General features: G+C 34.1%; 1 protein-coding gene across 2 annotated transcripts in view; it reads right to left on the bottom strand.

The window, feature by feature from the left end:
- nompC (no mechanoreceptor potential C) overlaps positions 1-26,488 on the bottom strand; it is a 502,015-nt gene that overhangs the window by 371,483 nt on the left and 104,044 nt on the right. The window lies entirely within an intron of this gene.

A 26,488-nucleotide genomic window follows, 5' to 3' on the forward strand; every position in this document is an offset into this window, starting at 1 on the left:
TTTGAAATTGATAGCCGACAGTTGTTTCTACAGCTGAATTGTAAGTTTACAGATTTTTTTTTGCTGTTTTTAGATAAGATTTTCTTAATGTTTAACACCAAATTCTTGAACGCCTTACATATTAAAGAAAATAAAATCTTCTTTCTGAAAAAATTTACTCCCCCCCCCCCCCCAAAAAAAGACCCCTTCTATTGAGACAAAATTTAACATTAGACTAAGCTATGTGCAAGGTTGGGACATTAAAGATTGAAAAGGAAGTTATCCCAAAAATATGATTCATAAAAAATTGTAAATTATTGCCTTTAGGGGGGGGGATATGGGGCTTTCATTTTTAAATGATAATACCTCATTTTGTTTTATTGAAAGCAGGGATGCCTGAAAGATAATTATTTTTTTCACTTAAAGTGGAGACGGAAGAAAATGATATCGAATTCCATGGGAAACCGTTGAAATATTTGGTAGACCCAGGGCCCCTATTGGGACTTGTCCATTGTCTTGGGTATTTTTCGATTTCTTATAGGCTACTGGCCTAATTTGGCTTTTGTGTGTGCTCCCTTTCAATTGGATTCTTTGGATCTTTTTGAATGCCACGCCGAATCTATGACTCAGTTTTCCAATAATTTGAGGTGTATCTGAATAATTTCGACATTTTTGTTGTTGTCTTTGTACCCCTTTATTCATACCCTCAATTTTTTTTTCAAGGAATACTAAGCTGTTTAACGTTATTTTGCGTGTTTGTTTGAGCCATATATTGACCTAGTTAATTATTAAGTAAATTAGTTTTTAATGTAAAGCTGAGACGGTATCCTATCAAGGTGGTATCAAAGGGGGGGAGGGGGTATGGAGGTATTACATTTAAATGATAATATCTCGGATTTTTTTTTATTGAAAGCAGGGATGCCAAAAAGATAATTTTTTTTAATTTATAGCAGAGACGGCATCCTATCAAGGTGGTATCAAGAGAGGGGGGGCGGGGTAGGGAGCTCTCATATTTCAATGATAATACCTCGATTTTTTTTGGAGAGCAGGGATACCAATAAGTTAATTATTTTTTCTTTATTTAAAGCAGAGACGGTATCCTATCAAGATGGTATCCAGAGAGGGGGGGGGGTAGGGAGCTCTCATATTTCAATGATAATACCTCGATTTTTCTTGGAGAGCAGGGATACCAATAAGTTAATTATTTTTTCTTTATTTAAAGCAGAGACGGTATCCTATCAAGATGGTATCCAGAGGGGGGGCATAGGGAGCTATTATATTTAAGTGATAGTACCTTGATTTTTTTTTATTGAAAGAAGAGATACAAAAAACTTGACAAAAATTAACAAGATTTTCGTACTTATACTTGAAACAATACTTGATACAGTATACTTTTATCGTCCAAAGGGAAAGGGACACATGCGTCCAACCCGTTTTTTCCTTATTGATGAAACGAGTTTACTTTGAAAACATTCATTCATAAGTACCAGGCAGATTCACACTAAAACGAATTGGTGTGACGAAAGCGATATCGACATCCCCATCTACGTTACGCTCTAGTGACAGTGGCGCCCTTGGTCCAGTGCCCAATTTACATCTAAAGGACATACCATAATAAAGACTTTCAATTTGGAAGGTTCAAGGAGGAGTCTTTGACAGTCATATGACCTTAGGGTACTAGATATTGCAATGTTCTTACGTATCTACGGTGGCTTAAAATATTTGATCACCCCACAAATGATGACCAAAAATATTCACAAATATAACATTTGGAATATTATAAGACTTTTTTCAAAGCTTTGAAGAATAGCAAAAAAGGCTAAATACCCCTAACTACGCTTGAAAGCTTAAATTAAAAAAGAAACTTTATTTTAAAAAGAAACTCTTTGGACATATCCATTGACATGACCATAGCAGAAGCTTTGAACCTGGGTGGGGATTAAATAAAAAAAAAACAAGTTTTTTAAACTGAAAGTAAGGAGCGACATTAAAACTTAAAACGAACAGAAATTATTCCGTCTATGAAAGGGGCTGTCCCCTCCTCAACGCTTCGCTCTTTACGTTAATGTTTTTTATCGTTTTAAAAAATAAAGTTGTGAGACAGAGTCAAATTTTAGCGTAAAGAGTGAGGCGTTGATGAGGGGACAGCCCCTTTCATATACGGAATAATTTCTGTTCCTTTTAAGTTTTAATGTCGCTCCTTACTTTCAGTTTAAGAAACTTGTTTTTTTTATTTAATTTCTGATCGGTTTTTAGTCAATGCAGCTTTTAGTTTAGCCCACCGTCATTGAATAAGTAAACAAAATTTGCATAAAAATTTTACTTTTCTTTTGCTAAATGGATGTCTCTAAATTTGGTTATGACGTAATTTACAAATTAACTTAGTAACTAACTTCTATATTCGTATATTTTTCTTCTGGCAAAAAATACAAAGTTGCAGATTTTTGCAGATATGAGCTTTAAACCTATGTAATAGGGTTTTCTGATACGCTGAATCTGACGGTGTGATTTTCATTAAAATTCTTTCACTTGTAGGGGATGTTTCCCCCCTCTTTAAAAATCGAGTATATTTTCTCAGGCTCGTAGCCTTTGATGAGAAATACTAAACTTAATAAAATTTATATATTCAGAATCAGCATTATAAACCCATTCTTTTGATACATTTATTAACATCAAAATTCCGTTTTTAAAAGTTTCGATTACTATTGAGCCATAGCGCTTGTTTTTTTATTGTTTTTTTTATTACGTATATGTTATTACGTATATGAGGGGGTTCTCCCCTTAGTCAATACCACGCTCTTTACGTTAAAAGTTAAAAAAAATTTTAATTAATAAAACCCTGAATCACAAACACATTTTAATTAGAATAGATATCTCTTTTGAAAGCACTAAAAAAAAACTGTAACGTAACGAGCGAGGTATTGACTTTGGGGAGAACCCCCTCATATAGGTTATAATTTCTGTTCGTTTTAAGTTCTAATGTTGCTTCTTATTTTCAGTTGAAAAAAACTTGTTTTTTTTTAAATTTAATTTCTGATCGGTTTTTAAATAATGCTTGGAAATCCGGCGCCCCATTCATAGAAATGTCCCTTACCCCAAAGAAACATCTTCTACGGAAAGATTCTCCTGAGTAACCCCCTTCTCTAGCCCCACCCTCCAGAAAAAAATCCTTCCTGAAAATGTCTGTATATTTCCCAATAACCAATAAATAATGCTGGCAAGTCCGGCGTCCCCTTCATGGCAATTTCCCTTCCCCCCTGAAAACTTCCTTCATGGACAGATCCTCCAACATAACCCCCTACCCACCCACCCCCCCCAATACCATAAAAAAACCTCCTGAGAACTTCTGTATACTTCCCAATAACCAATACTATATGTTAACATTGGGTAAAGTTCATAACTTTTAGCCCTTCCCCCGGGGACTTCGGGGGATTAAGTCATCCTAAAAGACATAGTTATCACATTTTCGACTATGCTGAACAAAATGGCTATCTCAAAATTTTGATCGGGTGACTTTGGGAAAAAAATGAGCGTGGGAGGGGGCTTAGTTACCCTCCATTTTTTTGTCACTTAAAAAGGGCACTAGAACTTTTAATTTCCGTTCCAATGAGCCCTCCCACGATATTCTAGGACCACTGGGTCGATACGATCACCCCTGGGGAAAAAAAACAAAAAAAAAACAAATAAACACGCATCCGTGATCTTTCTTCTGGCAAAAAATGCAAAATTCCACATTTTTGTAGATAGGAGCTTGAAACCTCTACAGTAGGGTTCTCTGATACACTGAATCTGATGGTGTAATTTTCATTAAGTTTCTATAGCTTTTAGGGGGCCTTTCCCCCCTTTTCGAAAATCAGCCAAATTTTCTCAGGCGCGTAACTTTTGATGTGTAGCACTAAACTTAATGAAAGTTATATATTTGAAATCAGCATTGCAATTTGATTCTTTTGATGTATCTATTGGTATCAAAAACCCGTTTTCTAGAGTTTTGGTTACCATTGAGCCGGGTCGCTCCTTACTTACAGTTCGTTACCACGAACTGTTTGATCAAAGAGAGTATTTGAGTATTTTGACCACAGGTGACTTATTGTTGCGACTTTCTTAAATTTGGTAATTCTTGTGAGCATTTGGAAATCAAAGCTTAAACTCAATAACTGATGCTAAGTCTCTTAATATTTTACTTGGATTAAAAGTGACGAACTAGGAAGAAAATCTCAACATCTTCATGGAGCTACTTCAGTTTGCATATTATTTCATTTAATTACATTTAAAATGGATGAGTTTTTCATTTTTTACCTAAGAAAATAGCTGGCACTTTATTTTTCTTCATGCCGAAGAAACCATTAAGTGTTTTTTGTTTCATTGTAATTGAAGTGTTCTCATGTGAAGTGTTCATCATGTATTTTTCAATTTGATAAATTTACTCTATTTAGATGCAGTTTATAATTTAGCTGATATTAGGTATTTATGAGTTTATAATTTGGAATGAATCCCCAAAAGAAAAATGAATAATATCCAAAAGAGCAGCCAAAAGCAATAAAAAAAGCAGCCATTCAGCCTTAGCCTACATGACATATATTCTATAAAGAAGTAAAAAAAAACTTTAAAATGTATTTTTTTAAATTGTTATTAAAAACCAGTTTTTAATGCAAGGAAGGCTTTTTAGGAATCCAAAAGAGCAAAAAAAAACAATCAATATCAAAGTCGCCCATTTCAACTGTTCTAAAGGTGACAAAACAGATAAAGGCAAAGAGCATTATAAAAAATTTAAGCTTCTAAGTTCAAACTTATATTCATAGTTTTTACCCAGATAACTGACGAATTTTGTGATATGGTATTTGAAGTTTTGTATGCAGTAATGCTTGATGAAAAAAACTACTAATTTTGATAATTATTTATGTTAAGAATACATAACTAATAGATACTTCAACTACTCGTATTATGCAAGGGTTCTGAAACGCCATAGCCATTTCGTTTCAACCAGATTTCTACTTCTTTGGATGAATAACGAAGAAGACCAGTTTCCAGCCAGCGACTTGTGAAGCTTTGAACTCATGAATAGGCTCGAATCTGTTGCAAATTTAAGCTGTGATTTGAGAAAGACTGATGAAAACACTAATGTTTGCGGTCAAAATTGATCGCGCCGGCGGCACATCGCCGATATCTTACCGGTGGCGCGGCAGCGGTGCGCTGTTTTTGGCCAAACCGCCACCCGTCTTCCCTCATCGGCGCAGCGCTGGGGTCTGTCTATCTCCAAAAAAAATACAAAAAGTAAAAAAAAGACGGAGCTCGATTTTCAGAGCTTTTACTGTGCGTATGTTGCCAGCTTAACAAAGGGGCAGAAAGTAAAAGATACGCAATGCCATATTTTGTGTAAAAGTTTTTTTTTCGAAATCTGCTAACTTTAACGGAAAATACAAATAAGTAAACCTTTCTTTAGACAGATTAGAACGTGGTCATTTTGAAAAAATGAACTACAAAAAACAAAACAAAAAAACATAATGCCTGTGGTTACTCTGACTGCGTCGAATACCGAATGGAAAATAAATCATCTAAAATAAAGCCTCACTTCTATCGTAATGGTTAGATTGAACTTACAGAGTTTTCAAATGTATAACTCTTTTTCATAAGCTGATTGATTTACAAGATAATGAAAATAATAAGTATCAAAATTCGTTTCAAAGCCATAGCGATAATAATTGAATTTTTGAAGGTCTACTATAACCAACAGCCAAGAATACTTTACCCAACCGAACTGGATTTACCAACCAATTGGGGTAGTGTGACAACCTTTCGCGGTGACTCTTAGAATAATAAATGCAAATTCAAACCGACCAGCTTCTTCTAATGTCAGTCACTTTCAAGCCCCGGGCCACCCCACCAAGTGTCTTTATATAAGGCAGACACTCGCCTTATATGAGGATGGATTGAAGCCAGTAATAGCTACCAAAATCACGTGTTGTGGGTTAACCCCCCCCTACATATCAGATTCACTGATCGTGATGTAACAAATGGTCCCATAAGGAGAAATCTGAGGTAAGATAGAATAGTTTTCTTGTCAGCGCTGGTTCTGAAGATCAAGCACCACTTGCCGCTGATGGCTTGCGTGTGAAGGGTCTATATCCCCTTTACCATTGTCTACCATTTCCAGTCTGAAGCTGACGTGTGGGGTTCTTAGGATGAGTGGAGTCTTAAATATAATTCCACACGCTTTTCAAATGCATAATCTTTTTTTCATAAAGCTATTGATTTACAAAATATTAAAAATAATAAGTATCACCATTCGTTTTAAAGCCATGACGATAACAATTGAAATTTTGAATTTAGCGTTGTCTGCCCGTGCCGGTGTGAAGCTGACAGATAGGATTCTTGGGATGAGCAAAGTCTTGACTACGATTCCACCTGGTTTTCAAGTGTATAATTTTTTTTCCTAAGGGTATTGATTTACAATATAACAAAAATATTAAGTATTACAGTTCGTTTTAAAACTATGACGGTAATAATTTGAATTGTTGAATTCCGCGTTGTCTACCCGTGCTGGTCTGAAGCTAAGGGATAGGGTTCCTGGGATGAACAAAATCTTAATTATGATCCCAAAAGGGTTTTCAAATGTATAAAATTTTCATAAAGCTATGGATTTACAAGATTTGGAGGGAAACTTCGTCAACTTTGGAGGGAAGTTTTGGTGGACACAACGAAACTACCTAGGATGGGTTTTCTAAAAATGAAGATAACAAAAGTTAAGACGTATCTCAAACTGCAACGCCAGAGGGGCAGCAACAGCCTAGTACCAACTTGGGTGTAGGCACAGTCAGCCTTTTTTAACCTTAGCCTCAACTCAATTTTGTGAGTCCGCTGTAATAAATCCCACAGCACATAACTGCCAGCCAATTCTAGAAAATTTTTGCCAAGGGAAAAACATTAGTCTAGCAATATTCCACCAAACATAGCCCTTAGGTCAATTGGAAACTTGTTTAGGCTTAAATAAAGCACTTTCCATTACCTGTGAATGGAAAAATGCAAATTTCTATTGATGCGTCCATGAATTACTTAGAAAAACTGTTTCCAAAAAATAAAAATTTCAAAAATAAACCAAAGAACTCCATTAAACCAAAAATGAATAAAAATGCAATCTAACAATCTACCAAGCTTACAAATCAGTATCAATAAATAAATGAAACCCAAAACGAACAGAAATTAAAATAACTTATAGAGTCAAACTCAAAACGAGTAGAAATTAATATGAGTAGGGTTCAGAGCCCCCTATGCTTTCTAAAACCCAGAATATTATTTGTACTTTACTGAAAAAAATTCAAATGATGTTACTGCAAAAATTTGCATTGTCAATTTAATTTGTCTATTGATGCGTCCATGAATTACTTAAAAAAACTGTTTCCAAAAAATAAAATTTCAAAAATAAACCAAAGAACTCCATTAAACCAAAAATGAATAAAAATGTAATCTAACAATCTACCAAGCATACAAATACAACAAATCAGTATCAATAAATAAATGAAACCCAAAACGAACAGAAATTAAAATAACTTATAGAGTCAAAGTCAAAACGAGTAGAAATTAATATGAGTAGGGTTCAAAGCCCCCTATGCTTTCTAAAACCCAGAATATTATTTCTACTTTACTGAAAAAAATTCAAATGATGTTACTGAAAAAATTTGCATTGTCAATGTAATATACATTTGCTGAGATTTATTCCTTAAAATCTTAATTAGTTTTTGACTTCTTAAAGTTATAAAAGTGAAAACATTTAAAAGAATTTCTTTCAGTAAAGTACAAAATATAGTATTTCCTATATAATTTATATAAAAATAATTTATAAAAATAATTACATTATATTATACAGCCAAGCATCCAGTTCTAGACTCTAGAACTCAAGGTCTAAGATTTTCGAGAACAGCCAATCAGAATGTGTCAAGTTCCATTATTTTGATCCTCTATATTTATATTTTTAAATTTAATTAATTAATTTTTTGTTTTTTCATTAATGTTCTGTTTTCATTTTAAGCAAATATGCAGCACCAGAAATAATCGTAAACCACGCAAAGACAATTGTTTGGCTGGTCTAATTCATTATCTTAGTGACTAATATAATTTTAAAATAATATAATTATTTTTATAAAAAAAATTGTTTTTTTTATATTATTTCCTACAACTACGGCTCCTATTACTGCTACTATTACTACCGCTACCAAAACTAAGACTACTACTATTAACTGTACTCCTACTGCTGCTACTATATTTACTGGTGCTACTGCTGCAACTAATAAACCTTAGGGTATTAGGGCAAAAATTTGGGCAATATCGCAACGGTATTGAAATAAATCGGAACATATTATGACAACTTAGGTTGCCAAGAGGATATATAAGCAATGTCTCGTTACTGGTTGATGGTATTAAGTTAAAAATTTCATTGTGTGTTAAAGGGGATGTTGAAAAAAGGTGCTATTTGCATACTGCTACTAATGTAGCTACTAACTGCTACTAAACTTAAAGGGAAACAGTTCGGTGTGTATAAGAATGTTTTTATTGGCGATGATGTTACGCCTCGTCTGCACATTGTGCGCAAGGAACTCCTGGGTATCCGTAAATGTCTATTGAAAAAAAGAATGGAATGCTGGGTACCCCCTACCTTACCCCCTGTTACTTGTGTCAAAAAAGACAACACTGTAGCTAAAGTGCCTTGGTACAATGCAAAGGATCTGTCGATACCGTAAATTGTACATTTTAATTAGGTTTTATTGATGGTTTGTTATGTTAGTTTGTGAGTGATCTTATGACGTTGGGGTTCGTGTAAATTACTAAGTTGTGAGTGGTTGCGTCAAGAGCTTGATGATGAACGGGTTACAGGCAATATTTTCATGGCCTGATCTTTTTCTTACTAGTGTTTTGAAGTTGACTATATTTGTTTTTCTTTTTCGTGTCTGTTTGTTATCTTTATTATTATTGAAACCATGTACCGAGTTTTTTTTTGGAATTTAATAAAAGTGGCTAAATATGATCGTGATTCCCACAGTATTATCCATCTTAATAATATAGAAGCTTCTAATGTAGATTTTTGAGGTATATTTACGGACCAGCTAATTCGGGGTTATGACATAGGGATAGCAGGCCAATATAAATCTATTAGTTCAAAATATTTGTTTAAAAATAGAATTCAATCTGAGCATGATGATGCGGGAGGCCTCAAGGTCTTCCACCTTAATTGCCAAGGGCTAAATTCTTCGTTTAATCTTTTAAATGAGATATGTGGACTTTTATTTGAATCAATTGTTCTTCAGTTTAGGCTGAAACTTAAAGATATATTTAATATTATGTTATATAGGCTGCTTTCTGGCTCCATACATATCTTTACGGATTATCTGGATAAGCAGCTTGTGGAGTTAATAGCTGGTTTACATTCATTTATGACGCTCAGGGATTTTAATATTGACCTTCAGGAGCTTAATGCGAGCGTTTCTATGGATTTTTGGCAGCTTAGTATGTCCTATGGTCTATTTCCTACTATTAATATATGCACACGAGTCACCACCTCATCATCGAAGCTTATTGACGATATTTTTTCAAATGTGGATTTTTCAGCTTCAAGAGTTATTATTACAGATGTATCAGACCATTTTAGGATTTCAACAAGACTTGAGGTTTGTATTCCCCCAAAGTAAGATCCAATAATTCCAAAGAGTCCAATAGCCGTGATTAGCCAGAGTAACCTTCAAAAGTTTAAGCAGAAAATTGCAGAAGTTGATGGGAATAATTTGGTCGATCTTACGGATGATATAAATATGAGTTTTCAAAGATTTTATGATATGCTGATTTTGATAATGAAAAAGATTTGTATGATCGCTCGTTGACTATCAAGGAAAAAACATCCTAAGAAAACATGGCTGTTACCTAGCTTGTTACGTTGTATTAATAAAAGAGATCAACTTTATAAGAATTCCTTAAATAATGAAAGTGATCCAATTTTTTCAAGAATTTATAAAAATTATAGGAATGCCCTTAATAAATTATTGAGAAATGGTAAAAAAAAACATTTCGAAAATAAATTCACTGACACTTCTGGTAACCCTGGAAAAACGTGGAAAATAATCAAAAGCGTGATATCGTTAAGAAATTCTATTTTCCAGTAATGCAGAATGGTTTGCCAACGAATAAACCAGAAGAGGTATGAGTAGAGAGGACCCTTTAACTCGTGACATGACCACGTGGTTTATGGTTTTCTCACTGAGAATGAAAAAACAGAATTTTTCTCACTTGAAAAACAGGAATTTTCTCACATTGATGGTTGTTTCTTGGACGGTTATGAGTGTCGGTCAATTTATTTGTTGTTTTTCTCGGATGTAAACAGTGATTTATGTCTGTTTTATGGTTTTGTCAGTGAGAATGGAAAAACGGGATTTTTCTCACTTTGATGGATGTTTTCTGGATTATTGAGTCTAACGGGGACAGAGTCAATGACCTCTTCTTTCAAGATCTTGTTTTGTTGTTGTTGTTGTTTTGGCCAATTGCACGCCAGGGGCGAATGTTATTCCGTCCAGGAATTAGGAAAAAGTTAGATCACGTGTTTCCTTCTCAGCCAATCAGAGAGTCGGATACATCTCCTTTCTCAGTCAATCAGAAGAATGGATCACGTGTTTCCTTCTCAGCCAATCAGCGAATTTGAAATGTGACAGCGCAGGGGGACCAAAAACAAGAGGAACACGCAGAAATTACGTTTAGGGGTTATTTGGGCGAAGCCGTTCTAGACATTTTAGGGAAATATTTCGGCGAAACAGTTAGAGACATTTTAAAAGATGATTTTAGAAAAGGTTTTAGAAGAGAATTTGAGGGTGAAACTCTGTGGTCGTTATAATACACAAGTTCCATTTGAACAGTGTCGTGAGGTCCTCTACCCCAACCCCAAAGGGCCCTCATACCCCACCCCAACCCCGAAGGAAACCCCCGGTCCTCAAAGGTCCCCCGGGCTCCCAAAGGGCCCCTGGATCCCCAAAGGCCCCTGAGCCCCCATTTTTAATACTTTTTTAGGGCTTTATTATATCTTTTCAGAACAAGTTATTTTCTTATCGAAATCTGAAGGTAGGGTCTGGATACATTTAGAATGGTGACAATTAGACTAACATTTTTGGAAATAAAACATTGAAAGGAACATCAAATTATATTCTTTTAGCCTACAAGTTAATGTAAACAGCCTAAGTTTTCCAGATATAATTTGAAATGTACATCACCATCAACCTTCTACTATTTAGCCTAGGGGTACCAATCGAAATCTGAAGGTAGGGTCTGGATACATTTAGAATGGTGGCAATTAGACTAACATTTTTGGAAATAAAACATTGAAAGGAACATCAAATTATATTATTTTCGCAAACAAGTTAATTTAAACAGCCTATGTTTTCAATATATACTTTGCAATATACATCATCATCAACCTTCTTCTTAACTGGACATATCCTGGACAAAATAAAAAAAATCACTGACTCTATGGGTTTTTGCTTTATAGCAACAGTTCTAGAATCAAGTCTACTATTTAGCCTAGGGGTACCAATCGAAATCTGAAGGTAGGGTCTGGGTACTTTAAGAATGGTGGAAATTAGACTAACATTTTTGTAAATAAAACATTGAAAGGAACATCAAATTATATTCTTTTAGCCTACAAGTTAATGTAAACAGACTAAGTTTTCCATATATAATTTGCAATTTAAATCACCCTCAACCTTCTTCTTAACTGGACATATCCTTGAAAAAATAAAAAAAAAAAATCACTGACTCTATGGGCGTTTGCTTTATAGCAACAGTTCTAGAATCAAGTCTACTATTTAGCCTAGGGGTACTAATCGAAATCTTAAGGTAGGGTCTGGGTACATTTAGATTGTAGGCAATTAGACTAACATTTTTGGAAATAAAACATTGAAAGGAACATCAAATTATATTCTTTTAGCCTACAAGTTAATGTAAACAGTCTAAGTTTTCCAGATATACTTTGCAATGTACATTACCATCAACCTTCTTCTTAACTGGACATATCCTGGACAAAATAAAAAAAAATCACTGACTCTATGGGTTTTTGCTTTATAGCAACAGTTCTAGAATCAAGTCTACTATTTAGCCTAGGGGTACCAATCGAAATCTGAAGGTAGGGTCTGGGTACATTTAGAATGGTGGCAATTAGACTAACATTTTTGGAAATAAAACATTGAAAGGAACATCAAATTATATTCTTTTAGCCTGCAAGTTAATGTAAACAACCTAAGTTTTCCAGATATACTTTGCAATGTACATCACCATCAACCTTCTTCTTAACTGGACATATCCTGGACAAAATAAAAAAAAATCACTGACTCTATGGGTTTTTGCTTTATAGCAACAGTTCTAGAATCAAGTCTACTATTTAGCCTAGGGGTACCAATCGTAATCTGAAGGTAAGGTCTGGATACATTTAGAATGGTGACAATTAGACTAACATTTTTGGAAATAAAAAATTGAAAGGAACATCAAATTATATTCTTTTAGCCTACAAGTTAATATAAACAGCCTAAGTTTTCAAAATATACTTTACAATGTACATCACCATCAACCTTCTTCTTAACTGGACATATCCTGGACAAAATAAAAAAAAATCACTGACTCTATGGGTTTTTGCTTTATAGCAACAGTTCTAGAATCAATTCTACTATTTAGCCTAGGGGTACCAATCGAAATCTGAAGGTAAGGTCTGGATACATTTAGAATGGTGGCAATTAGACTAACATTTTTGGAAATAAAACATTGAAAGGAACATCAAATTATATTCTTTTAGCCTACAAGTTAATGTAAACAGCCTAAGTTTTCCAGATATACTTTACAGCTTTTTGGATACCTCAACACCAAGCAATAATTTTCAAAAGGCATTTCAGAGAAAGATCCTTTCTTAATATCCCTTCTAAACCCATTTTAGAAGTTGAAGCATCCATCCTTTTCACCCACAGCTTTACTTTACAGCTTTTTGTATATCTCAACACCAAGCAATACTTTTCAAAAGGTATTTCAGAACAAGTTCTTCTCTGAATGTCCCTCCTAAACCCATTTTACAAATTGAAGCATCAATCCTTTTCACCCACAACTTTATTTTACAGCTTTTTGGATGCCTCAACACCAAGAAATACATTTCAAAAGGCATTTAAGAGCAACTTTTTTTCTTAATGTCCCTTCTAAACCCATTTTACAAATTAAAGTACCAATCCTTTTCACCCCCAACTTTAATTTACAGCCTTTTGAATGCGCCAACACCAGGTAATACTTTTCAAAAGGCATTTCAGAACAAGTTATTTCAATAATATCCCTCCTAAACCCATTTTACCAATTTAAGTATTCATCCTTCTCACCAACAACTTTACTTTACAGCTTTTTTAATGCACTAACGTCGAGTAATTCTTTTCAAATACATTTCATAGCAAGTTCTTTTCTTAATATCCCTCCTAAACTTATTTTATAAGTTGAAGTACCCACTTTGAGAAAAATCATCTCTTTGAGAAAAATCTGAACTGAAGTGGAAAATTTTTATTTTTTCTTGAAAAATTAAATTGATCTGTAACTTATTTCTTTTCATATGGGTAGTTAGGAAAAGAACTGGAACTTTTCTTCACATCAATGAGAAAACTAGCTCCTTATCTTCATAGTGAAATATTCACGATCAATGTGTAACTTTTTCTATCTTCTACGAAAAATATGGAGGAGAATTTAAAATTTATGTCTTTGGGGAAACAACTGAACTGAAGTGGAACCTTTTTATATTATTAGGAAAAATAGAATTGACCACGATCAATGTGTAACTTTTTCTATCTTATACAAAAAATTTGGAGGAGAATTTAAAATTTACGTATTTGGGGAAACATCTGAACTGAAGGGGGACCTTTTTATATTATTAGGAGAAATAGAATTGATCAAAAACTAATTTTTTTTTCATTGAGAAAATTCAGAAGAGAGCTTGAACTTTTCTTCACTTCATTGAAAAATTTCAAATAGAACTTTAAATTTCCTTGTGTCTTTGTGAAATTAAGAACTGAAGTGGAAGATTTTTATTTTCTTTGGAGAAATTAGAATTGAAATGTAAGTTCTTTAATAAAATTCATAAGATAACTTGAACTTGCTATCTTCTATGAAAAATTTGGAACATTATTTAAAATTTTTACATCTCCTTGAGAAAAATCTGAACTAAAGGGGAATCTTGAATGATGCCTAGAATTTGAACTTTTCTTCACTTCGTTGATAAAATTTAAAATTGAATTAGAAATTTTTATCTTCCGGGAAAATATTCACAACTAAGGTATAGCCTTTTCTATCTTCTATGTGATAATTTCAATAGAAATTATAGTTATGATATGCCTTTGTGAAAAAGAGTATTTAGGCGGAATATTTTTATTTTCTCTGGATAAACGAGAATTTAGGTGTAAGTTCATAATTAAAATTCAGAATATAACTAAAAATTTTTATCTTCAATGAAAAATTTGGAACAGTATTTTAAATTTTTTCATCTCTTTGAGAAAAATCTGAACTGAAGTGGAAAATTTTTATTTTTTCTTGAAATATAGAATTGATCTGTAACTTATTTCTTTTCATATGGATAGTTAGGAAAAGAACTTGAACTTTTCTTCACATCAATGAGAAAGTTAGCTCCTTATCTTCATAGTGAAATATTCACGATCAATGTGTAACTTTTTCTATCTTCTACAAAAAATTTGGAGGATAATTTAAAATTTATGTCTTTGGGGAAACATCTGAACTGAAGTGGAACCTTTTTATATTATTAGGAAAAATAGAATTGATCAAAAACTAATTTCTTTTTCATTGAGAAAATTCAGAAGAGTGCTTGAACTTTTCTTCACTTCATTGAGAAATTTCAAATAAAACTTTAAAATTCCTTGTGTCTTTGTGAAATTAAGAACTGAAGTGGAAGATTTTTATTTTCTTTGGAGAAATTAGAATTGAACTGTATGTTCTTTAATAAAATTCAGAATATAACTTGAAATTTCTATCTTCTATGCAAAATTTGGAACAGTATTTTAAATTTTTTCATCTCTTTGAGAAAAATCTGAATATTGTATGATGAGTAGAACTTGAACTTTTCTTCACTTCGTTGAGAAAATTTAAAATTGAAGTAGAAATTTTTATCTTCCGGGAAAATATTCACAACTATGGTATAGGTTTTTCTATCTTCTACGGAAAAATTTCAAATAGAAATTTAAATTTCCTTGTGTCTTTGTGAAATTAAGAACTGAAGTGGAAGATTTTTATTTTCTTTGGAGAAATTAGAATTGAACTGTAAGTTCTTTAATAAAATTCAGAAGATAATTTGAACTTTCTATATTCCATGAAAAATTTGGAACAGTATTTTCAATTTTTTCATCTCTTTGAGAAAAATCTGAACTGAAGTGGAATCTTACATTATATTGTAGCGTGTAAAAAAGTTGTAAAGTAAAGTTGTGGTGAAAGGATGGGTACTTCAACTTGTAAAATGGGTTTAAGAGGGACATTAAGAAAAGAACTTGTTCTGAAATGCCTTTTGAAAAGTATCGCTTGGTGTTGGGGCATTCAAAAAGCTGTGAAGTATAGTTCCGGGTAAAAAAGTTGGGTACGTCAACTTATAAAATGGGTTTAGGAGGGACATTAGGAAAAAAAGGTATAAAGTAAAGTTGTGGTGAAAATGATGGGTCCTTCAACTTGTAAAATGGTTTTATGAGGGACATAAAGAGAGGAACTGGTTCTGAAATGCCTTTGAAAAAGTATTGCTAGGTGTTGGGGCATTCAAAAGCTGTAAAGTAAAGTTGTGGGTGAAAAGGATGTGTACTTAAACTTGTAAAATGGGTTTAGGAGGGACATTAAGAAAAGACCTTGTTCTGAAATGTCTTTTGAAAAGTATTGCTTGGTGTTGTGGCATTCAAGAGCTGTAAAGTATAGTTGGGGGTGAAAAGGCTGGGGACTTCAATTGTAAAACGGGTTTAGGAAGAACATTAAGAAAATAACTTGTTCTGAAATGCCTTTGAAAAGTATTGCTTGGTGTTGGAGCATTCAAAAAGCTGTAAAGTAAAGTTGTGGGTGAAAAGGATGGGTACTTCAACTTGTAAATTGAGTTTAGGATGGACACTAAGAAAAGAACTTGTTCTGAAAGGCCCTTTGAAAAGTATTGCTTGGTGTTGGTGCATTCAAAAAGCTGTAAAGTAAAGTTGTGTGTGAGAAGGATGGGTACTTCAATTTGTAAAATGGGTTTAGGAGGCATATTATGGAAAGAACTTGTTCTGAAATGCGTTTGAAAAGTATTGTCTGTTGTTGGCGCATTCAAAAGACTGTAAAGTAAAGTTGGGGGTGAAAAGGATTGGTACTTTAGTTTGTAAAAAGGATTTAGAAGGGACATTAAGAAAAGAAGTTGCTCTGAAATGCCTTTTGAAAGGTATTTCTTGGTGTTGAGTTATCCAAAAAGCTGTAAAGTAAAGTTGTCGGTGAAAAGGATGGATGCTTGAACTTGTAAAATTGGTTTAGGAGGGACATTAAGAAAGGAACTTGCTCTGAAATGCCTTTTGAAAGGTATTGCTTGGTGTTGAGATATCCAAAAAGCTGTAAAGTACAGTTTTGGGTGAAAAGGATGGGTACTTCAACTTGTAAAATTGGTTTAGGAGGGACTTTAAGAAAGGAAGTTGCTCTGAAATGCCTTTTGAAAAGTATTGCTTGGTGTTGAGGTATCCAAAAAGCTGTAAAGTATATCTGGAAAACCTAGGCTCTTTACATTAACTTGTTGGCTAAAAGAATATAATTTGATGTTCCTTTCAATGTTTTATTTCCAAAAATGTTAGTCTAATTGCCACCATTCTAAATGTATCCAGACCCTACCTTCAGATTTCGATTGGTACCCCTAGGCTAAATAGTAGACTTGATTCTAGAACTGTTGCTATAAAGCAAAAACACATAGAGTCAGTGATTTTTTTTTATTTTTTCGAGGATGTGTCCAGTTAAGAAGAAGGTTGATGGTGATGTACATTGCAAAGTATATCTTGAAAACTTAGGCTGTTTAAATTAACTTATAGGCTAAAAGAATATAATTTGATGTTCCTTTCAATGATTTGTTTCCAAAAATGTTAGTCTAATTGTCACCATTCTTAATGTATCCAGACCCTACCTTCAGATTTCAATTGGTACCCCTAGGCTAAATAGTAGACTTGATTCTATAATTGTAGATATAAAGCAAAAACCCATAGAGTCAGTGATTTTTTTTATTTTGTCCAGCATGTATCCAGTTAAGAAGAAGTTTGATGGTGATGTATATTGCAAAGTATATCTGTAAAACTTAGACTGTTTACATTAACTGGTAGGCGAAAAGAATATAATTTGATGTTCCTTTCCATATTTTATTTCCAAAAATGTTAGTTCAATTATCACCATTCTAAATGTACCTAGACCCTACGTTCAGATTTCAATTGGTACCCCTAGGCTAAATAGTAGACTTGATTCTAGAACTGTTGCTATAAATCAAAAACCCATAGAGTCAGTGATTTTTTTTTATTTTGTCCAGGATATATCCAGTTAAGAAGAAGGTTGATGGTGATGTACATTGCAAAGTATATCTGGAAAACTTAGGCTGTTTACATTAACTTGTAGACTAAAAGAATATAATTTGATGTTCCTTTCAATATTTTATTTCCAAAAATGTTAGTCTAATTGCCACCATTCTAAATGTACCCAGACCCTACCTTCAGATTTCGATAAGAAAATAACTTGTTCTGAAAAGATATAATCAAGCCCTAAAAAAAGTATTAAAAAAGGAGGCTCATAGATGTGGGTGTGGCCGGGGGCCCTTTAGTCTCCCGGAGAACGTTTGAATTCCTGGGGCTTCCTTCGTGTGGTCAATGGTGTTTACTGTTTCTTTGGGGTTGGGGTAGGGGACCTCACAATATTGTTACATTGGACCGTGGGTATTATAACGACCACAGAGTTTCACCCTCAAATTCTCTTCTAAAACCTTTTCTAAAATCAGCTTTTAAAATGTCTCTAACTGTTTCGCCGAAATAATTCCCTAAAATGTCTAAAATGGTTTCGCCCAAATAACCCCTAAACGTAATTTCTGCGTGTTCCCTTTGTTTTTGGCATCCCTGCGCTGTCACATTTCAGATTCGCTGATTGGCTGAGAAGGAAACACGTGATCCAGCCCTCTGATTGACTGAGAAAGGAGATGTAACCGATTCGCTAATTGGCTGAGAAGGAAACAGGTGATTAACTGTTTCCTAATTCCTGGACGGAATAACATTCGCCCCTAGCGTGCACTTGGCCAAAACAACAACAAAATAAGATCTTGAAAGAAGAGGTCATTGACTCTGTCCCCGTTAGACTCAATAATCCAGAAAACATACATCAAAGTGAGAAAAATCCTTTATTTCCAGTCTCACTGACAAAAACCATAAAACAGATATAAATTACTGCTGACATCCGAGAAAAACATTAAATAAATCGACCGACACTCATAACCGTCCAAGAAACAACCATAAATGTGAGAAAATTCCTGTCTTTTCAAGTGAGAAAAATTCTGTTTTTTCATTCTCAGTGAGAAAACCATAAACCAAGTGGTCATGTCACGAGTTAAAGGGTCCTCTCTACTGGTATGTCTCTTTCTCAACATTTTGCTAATATTGGTGTAACTTTATCTTCCCGTATTGTACCTTCTGATAATGATCCTCCTTTGGAGTTTTTTATGAAGACTCCAATTGATATTTCTATGTATTAATTAAAAATTTTTTCCATAAAATAAGTTTTTTAAAGAAAAGTAAAGAACTCCATTAAACAAAAATGAACAAATATAAAATCCAATAATCTACCAAGCGTGGAACTACCACAAATCAGCATCGATAAATAAATGAAAGCAAAACGAACAGAAATTACAATAAATAACCGAGTCAAACTAAAAAAAAGCACAAATTAACATAAGCTGGGCGCAAAACCCCTATGCCTTCCCAAGGCCAGAACAAAATTTGCACTTTATTGAAAAAAACTCGCACTTAAATGAAAAATATCTAGTTCCAAAATCTAACGTGTTTGGTTGCTTTATACAATCTCGTCCCTGATCTCATCCTGGAGTCCTTATGGCCTTACTACTCGGCAAAACCAAATTTTCACTCTACTGAAAAAATATAAATGTTTTTACTCTTATAACTTTAATAAATCAAATAATATTAACATTTTGATTACTAAATATCAGTATATGTATATTAAACTGACAATGCCCATTAATTTGTATTTTTTCAGTAAAGTACAAATTTTGTTCTGGCCTTGGGAAGGCATAGGGGTTTTGCAACCAATGTATGTTAATTTCTGCTCGTTTTGAGTTTGACTAGGTTATTTATTGTAATTTCCGTTCATTTTGGGTTTCATTTATTTATCGACGCTGATTTGTGGTAGTTTCACGCTTGGTAGATTATTGGATTTTATTTTTGTTCATTTTTTGTTTAATGGAGTTCTTTACTTTTCTTTGAAAAACTTATTTTGTGGAAAAAGCTTTTTTTAATTAATTTCTGTTCGTTTTATATTGACATAGTCTTCTCAGGGAAATAGATAATAATACTTCAAATATTTTCGTATTTTAAGACTTTATAGTTTGGCCAGCTATTTGTATGCTGGAGAAAAATTTTCAGCAATTTTTAACAAAATACACATTTTAAAAAATCTGGACACAAATAGTACTGTTTAATTTAGTTTCATACCTCCTCTAGTTGACCTGAAATGGAAAAAATTGATACAATTTGCCAAAGAAATATATTTAATTTCTTTGATAGCTGAGATACACTTACGCTATTCTGATTTGGTTAAATTTTAAGACCAGAAATTGTCCGGACAGTCTTAACATATAACCCTCAGTTGTTTGTGGGATACTGCAGAGATGCCTTATTGGGAATTAGCAGTAACACAGTGCGATTTGATTAAATCTTAAGGCAACATTTAGTTTTTAAACATAATGGGCAAATGGGAGGGTGGGCGGGCAGTGGAAGGGGGATTAGTTGCCGTTAAATTTCTTTGAACGATTAAATAGGGAATCAGCCCTTTCTATTTTCAATCGAATGAGCCCTTTCCGAAGTTCCCACGACAACTCCTTCGATACGAAGTGCCCTGGTCTAAACAACAACAACAACAACAAATATCACTAATCAATTTCGTCCATTAAAAAGGGTACTAGCCCTTTGAATTTCAAATCGAATGAGCCTTTTTTCAAGTTTCTACGACAAAGATTCCAATAAAAACCTTATATGCCCCCAGGGCATAGCTTATAACCCTTGCCCTGAAGACTGTGAAGGGAATGTCTTGCACAATGGTATAGTTACCTGAACTTTGAACTACGTGGAACAAAATGGCTATCTCAAATTCTTTATTGGATGTGTTTGGGAAAATGGTGCGCGTGAGAGGGGCGTTAGTTGCTCTTCAATCACTTTTAACTATTAAAAAAAGCGCAAGCAGTTCAATTTCCAATTGAATGAGCCCTTTTGAAGTGTCTACGCTTTCAATAGAATCCTTGTACGTCCCCAGGACATAATTTACAACCCTTGCCCTGAGGTCTGTGGGGGAGTTGTCATCCTCAAAGACCTAATTTCCAGAACTTAAAACTATGTTGATAAAGTGTCTATCTCAAAGTTTAGATTAGATGTGTTTGGGGAAAAGGTGGGCGTGAGAGGCGGGTTAGTTGCCCTCTAATCACTTTCGAATATTAAAAAGGGCACTAGCTCTTTTAATTTCCAATCGAATAATCCTTTTTTAAAGTTTCTACGACAACACCTTCTATAAAAAACCTTATATGCCCTCAAAACATAACTTACAACCCTTGCCCTAAAGGCTGTGGGGGACTGTCCTCAAGAACATAATTTCTATGTGGAAATCAACTACGCTCAACAAAATGGCTATATCAAAACTTTGATTGGATGTATTCAGGGAAATGGTGGGCGTGGAAGGGGTGTTAGTCGCCTTCCAATCACTCTCGAATATTAAAAAGGGCACAAGCCACTCCAATTTGCAATTGAATGAGTGCTTTTTGAAGTTTCTACGACAATTTCTTCGATACGAAGTGCCCTGCTCTAAGGAAAAAAAAATAATAAATAATACATTGTGCCAAGATCGTTCTTATATGCCCCCAGGGCATAAATTAAAACCCTTGTCCTGAGGGTTATGGGGGAGTGTCCTCCTCTTTACTTAGTCCCCTTTTCTGGTCTCGTTCTCAAGTGTCCCCGTTCTTTACTTAGGCAGCGCGATCGCGCTGCCTATGATTTATACAACAAATTTCTATATAAACCTTATCTGCCCCCAGGGCAAAACTTAAAACCCTTGCACTGAGGGCACTGAGGGGGGTATCTTCCTAAAAGACCTAATTTCCAGAACGTTTAACTATGTTGAACAAAATGGATATCAAAAAATTTCTGATTGGATGTGTTTTGGAAAATGGTAGGCGTGAGAGGGGCTAGTCATTATCCAATCACTTTCAACTATTAATAAAAGGCACTAGCCCTTTCAATTTCCAATTGAATGAGTCCCTTTGAAAATTCTACGACAACGCTTTCAATAAAAACTTTATATGCCCCAGGGAATAACTTTCAACCCTTGCACTGAGGGCTCTGAGGGGGTTATCATCCTAAAAGACAAAATTTCCAGAACTTTCAACTACGTTGAACCAAATGGATATCTCAAATTTTAATTCAATGTGTTTGGGAAATGGTGGGCATGAGAGGGGCGTTAGTCGCTATCCAATCACTTTCAACTATTAAAAAAGGCACTAGCCGTTTCAAATTCCAATTGAATGAGAGTAGATTGTACATATGGAATTCTAACAGCCATATAGCAATCTTTATGTTATTTGCGTACAGCATGTTCTTTCCTGTGCTATTTGGGGTTATTGACTTACCAAGGCTAACCAGACAGGTTTGGTGCGTATTGTCTGGTTGGATTGGTTGAGCCGATTTGGGGTTGTTTTATCATGTTTGGCAGTTATATTATTTTATGTTTGGTTTAGTCAGTTTAGGGTGGTATAGTCTGGTTTTGTGGGTATAGGCTAGATAGTGGTGGCTTTTCTGATTTGGCTTGCGTGTATAGGAATTCCCATGTTATTTGCTTGCGTGTATAGAAATTCCCATGTTATTTGCTTGCTTGTATAGGAATTCCCATGTTATTTGCTTGCAGCTATAGGACCATGTTATTTTCTTGCGTGTATAGGAATTCCCATGTTATTTGCTTGCGTGTATAGGAATTACCATGTTATTTGCTTGCAGTTATAGGACCATGTTATTTGCTTGCGTGTATAGGAATTCTCATGTTATTTGCTTGCGTGTATAGGAATTCCCATGTTATTTGCTTGCATGCATAGGAAGTCCCATGTTATTTGCTTGCAGCTATAGGACCATGTTATTTGCTTGCGTGTATAGGCATTCCCATGTTATTTGCTTGCGTGTATAGGAATTCCCATGTTCTTTGCTTGCGTGTATAGGAATTCCCATGTTATTTGCTTGCGTGTATAGGAATTCCCATGTTATTTGCTTGCAGCTATAGGACCATGTTATTTGCTTGCGTGTATAGGAATTCCCATGTTATTTGCTTGCGTGTATAGGAATTCCCATGTTATTTGCTTGCCTTTAAAACGAAATTTTTGTGTTAAATAAGTAGTTCTTGTATCTTTTAAAAGAGCTTTACGCGGTTTGAGAGACTTTGTTGCCTGATTCCGTGTGGTTTTTCTTTACATGGTGAACATTAAAAACTAAATATTTTTTTTAAATAATTAGTTTTTGTTTCTTTTAAAACAGCTTTAAGGCGTTTGAGAGACTCAGTTGCCTGATTCCGTGTGGTTTTTCTTTACTTGGTGCCCATTAAAAACGAAATTTTTGTGTTAAATAAGTAGTTTTTGTATCTTTTAAAAGAGCTTTAAGGGGGCTTGAGACTCAGTTGCCTGATTCCGTGTGGTTTTTCTTTACTTAGTGCCCATTGAAAACGAAATTTTCGTGTTAAATAAGTAGTTTTTTTATCTTTTAAAACAGCTTTGCGGGGTTTGAGAGACACGGTTGCCTGATTCCGTGTGGTTTTTCTTTACTTGGTGCTCATTAAAATCGAAATTTTTGTGTTAAATTAGCAGTTTTTTTATCTTTTAAAAGAGTTTTTAGGAGTTTGAGAGACTCAGTTGCCTGATTCCGTATGGTTTTTTTTACCTTGGGCCCATTAAAAACGACGTTATTTTGTTAAATATGTATTTTTTTTATCTTTTAAAACTGTTGTAAGGGGTTTGAGAGACTCTGTTGCCTGATTCCGTGTGGTTTTTCTTTACTTGGTGCACATTAAAAACGACATTTTTGTGTTAAATAAGTAGTTTTTTTATCTTTTAAAAGAGCTTTAAGGGGTTTGAGAGACTCTGTTGCCTGATTCCGTGTGGTTTGTCTTTACTTGGTGCCCATTAAAAACGAAATTTTTGTGTTAAATAAGTAGTTCTTGTATCTTTTAAAAGAGCTTTACGGGGTTTGAGAGACTCTGTGGCCTGATTCCGTGTGGTTTTTCTTTACTTAGTGCTCATTAAAACGAAATTTTTGTGTTAAATAAGTAGTTTTGTATCTTTTAAAAGAGTTTTAAGGAGTTTGAGAGACTCAGTTGCCTGATTCCGTGTGGTTTTTCTTTACTTGGTGCCCATTAAAAACGAAATTTTTGTGTTAAATAAGCATTTTTTGTATCTTTTAAAAGAGTTTTAAGGGGTTTGAGAGACTCTGTTGCCTGATTCCGTATGGTTTTTATTTACCTGGTGCCCATTAAAAACGAAATTTTTGTGTTAAATAACTATTTATTTTATATTTTAAAAGATATTTTATTTGTTTGAGAGAATCTGTTGCCTTATTACATGTGGTTTGTCTTTACTTGGTGTCAATTAAAAACGAAATTTTTTTGTTAAATAAGTAGTTCTTTTATCTTTTAAAAGAGCTTTACGGGGTTTGAGAGACTCTGTGGCCTGATTCCGTGTGGTTTTTCTTTATTTAGTGCTCATTAAAACGAAATTTTTGTGTTAAATAAGTAGTTTTGTATCTTTTAAAAGAGCTTTAAGGGGTTTGAGAGACTCTGTTGCCTGATTCCGTGTGGTTTTTCTTTACTTGGTACCCATTAAAAACAAATTTTTGTGTTAAATAAGTAGTTCTTGTATCTTTTAAAAGAGCTTTACGGGGTTTGAGAGACTCCGTTGCCTGATTCCGTGTTGTTTTTCTTTACTTGGTGCCCATTAAAAACGAAATTTTTGTGTTAAATAAGTAGTTCTTGTATCTTTTAAAAGAGCTTTACGGGGTTTGAGAGACTCTGTTGCCTATTTCCGTGTTGTTTTTCTTTACTTGGTGCCCATTAAAAACGAAATTTTTGTGTTAAATAAGTAGTTCCTGTATCTTTTAAAAGAGCTTTAAGGGGTTTGAGAGACTCTGTTGCCTGATTCCGTATGGTTTTTCTTTACTTGGTACCCATTAAAAACAAAATTTTTGTGTTAAATAACTATTTCTTGTATCTTTTAAAAGAGCTTTATGTGGTTTTAGAAACTCGGCTGCCTGATTCCGTGTTGTGTTTCTTCTCTTTGTGACCATTAAAAACTAACTTTTTGTGTTAAATAAGTAGTTCTTTTATATTTTAAAATAGCTTTAAGGGGTTTGAGAGACTCCGTTGCCTGATTCCGTGTTGTTTTTCTTTACTTGGTGCCCATTAAAAACGATATTTTTGTGTTAAATAAGTAGTTCTTGTATCTTTTAAAAGAGCTTTACGGGGTTTGATAGACTCTGTTGCCTGATTCCGTGTTGTTTTTCTTTACGTGGTGCCCATTAAAAACGAAATTTTTGTGTTAAATAAGTAGTTCTTGTGTCTTTTAAAAGATCTTTACGGGGTTTGAGAGACTCGGTTGCATTGTATTTTCCATAATTTTCTTACAAGAAACGAGCTTTATGGGGTTTGAGAGACTCGGTTGCCTGATTCCGTGTGGTTTTTCTTTACTTGCTGCCCATTAAAACAAAATTTTTGTGTTAAATAAGTAGTTCTTGTATCTTTTAAAAGAGCTTTACGGGGTTTGAGAGACTTAGTTGCCTGATTCCGTATGGTTTTTCTTTACTTGATGCCCATTAAAAACGAAATTTTTGTGTTAAATAAGTAGTTCTTGTATCTTTTAAAAGAGCTTTACGGGGTTTGAGAGACTCTGTTGCCTGATGCTAGATTCCGTGTGGTTTTTCTTTACTTGGTGCCCATTAAAAACGAAATTTATGTGTTAAATAAGTAGTTATTGTATCTTTTAAAAGTTCTTTTAGGGGTTTGAAAGACTCTGTTGCCTGATTCCGTGTGGTTTTTCTTTACTTGGTGCTCATTAAAAACGAAATTTTTGTGTTAAATAAGTAGTTCTTGTATCTTTTAAAAGAGCTTTACGGGGTTTAGGAGACTCGGTTGCATTACATTTTCCATAATTTTCTTACAAGAAACTAGATTTTACGGCCAAAAACCCTTATTAGCTCAGATTTTATAGAAATGGTTTTATTTTTCGATCTGAAAATAGACTAAAGTTTCAGATTTGAACCAGAGAATTGTGTTTTCCATAATTTTCTTACATCTTCGGAAATCATTAACGATAACAAACATGTTTTCGACCAGATGGGTTTTTGAAAGCACATTCAGCATGGCGTGCGCTATTTTTTTTTATCATGAACCCTTTAGAGACCAATTTGATAGCGGGTGTTTACAACTAAGGGGAAACTGGCCCGGCCAACGAGTATTTATATTCTTGTCACCTTTCGTTTCCCCAATTTTTCAAAGTGGGTGTTTACAACTAAGAGAAATGGTAGAAGGATGTATTAGCAAAGTCATAGTGGAGGGCGAGTTGCTAGCGAAAAACCCGTGTGGATGAGTTGAAATAAAAATTTTAATGAGAAATGACTGAAAAGTGTTTTGTGGGAGCTGGGTTGATTGGCAGAAGGATTTATTAGTAAAGTTATAGTGGAGGTCTACTTGATAGAGAAAAATCCTTGTTGATGAGTTGAAATAATTTTTTTTTAACAATAAATTTCTGAAAATTGTTTGATTGTCAGAATGATGTATTAGCAAAGGTATAGTGGAGGGCGAGTTGCTAGCTAAAAACCCGTGTGGATGATTGGAATAAAAAAAAATTAACAATAAATGACTGACCAGGGTTTTGGGGGAGATGGGTTGATTGGCAGAAGGATGTATTAGCGTAGTTATAGTGGAGGGCGAGTTGCTAGTGAAAAACCCGTGTGGATGAGTTGAAATAAAAAAATTTAACAAGAAATGGCTGAAAAGTGTTTTGGGGGGAGATGGGCTGATTGGCAGAAGGATGTATTAGCGAAGTTATAGTGGAGGGCGAGTTGCTAGCGTAAAATTTAAGCTAATAAGGGTTTTTGACCGTAAACTCGAAAATTATAAGAAAATTATGGAAAATACAATTCGTTGGTTCATAAGTGAAACTTAAGTCCAGGTATAGATCGAAAAATAAACTATT

The sequence above is a fragment of the Artemia sp. Qi Xiang Cuo genome, chromosome 2 (assembly GCF_049724085.1).
Source record: "Artemia sp. Qi Xiang Cuo chromosome 2, ASM4972408v1, whole genome shotgun sequence".
Classification (NCBI taxonomy): domain Eukaryota; kingdom Metazoa; phylum Arthropoda; class Branchiopoda; order Anostraca; family Artemiidae; genus Artemia; species Artemia sp. Qi Xiang Cuo.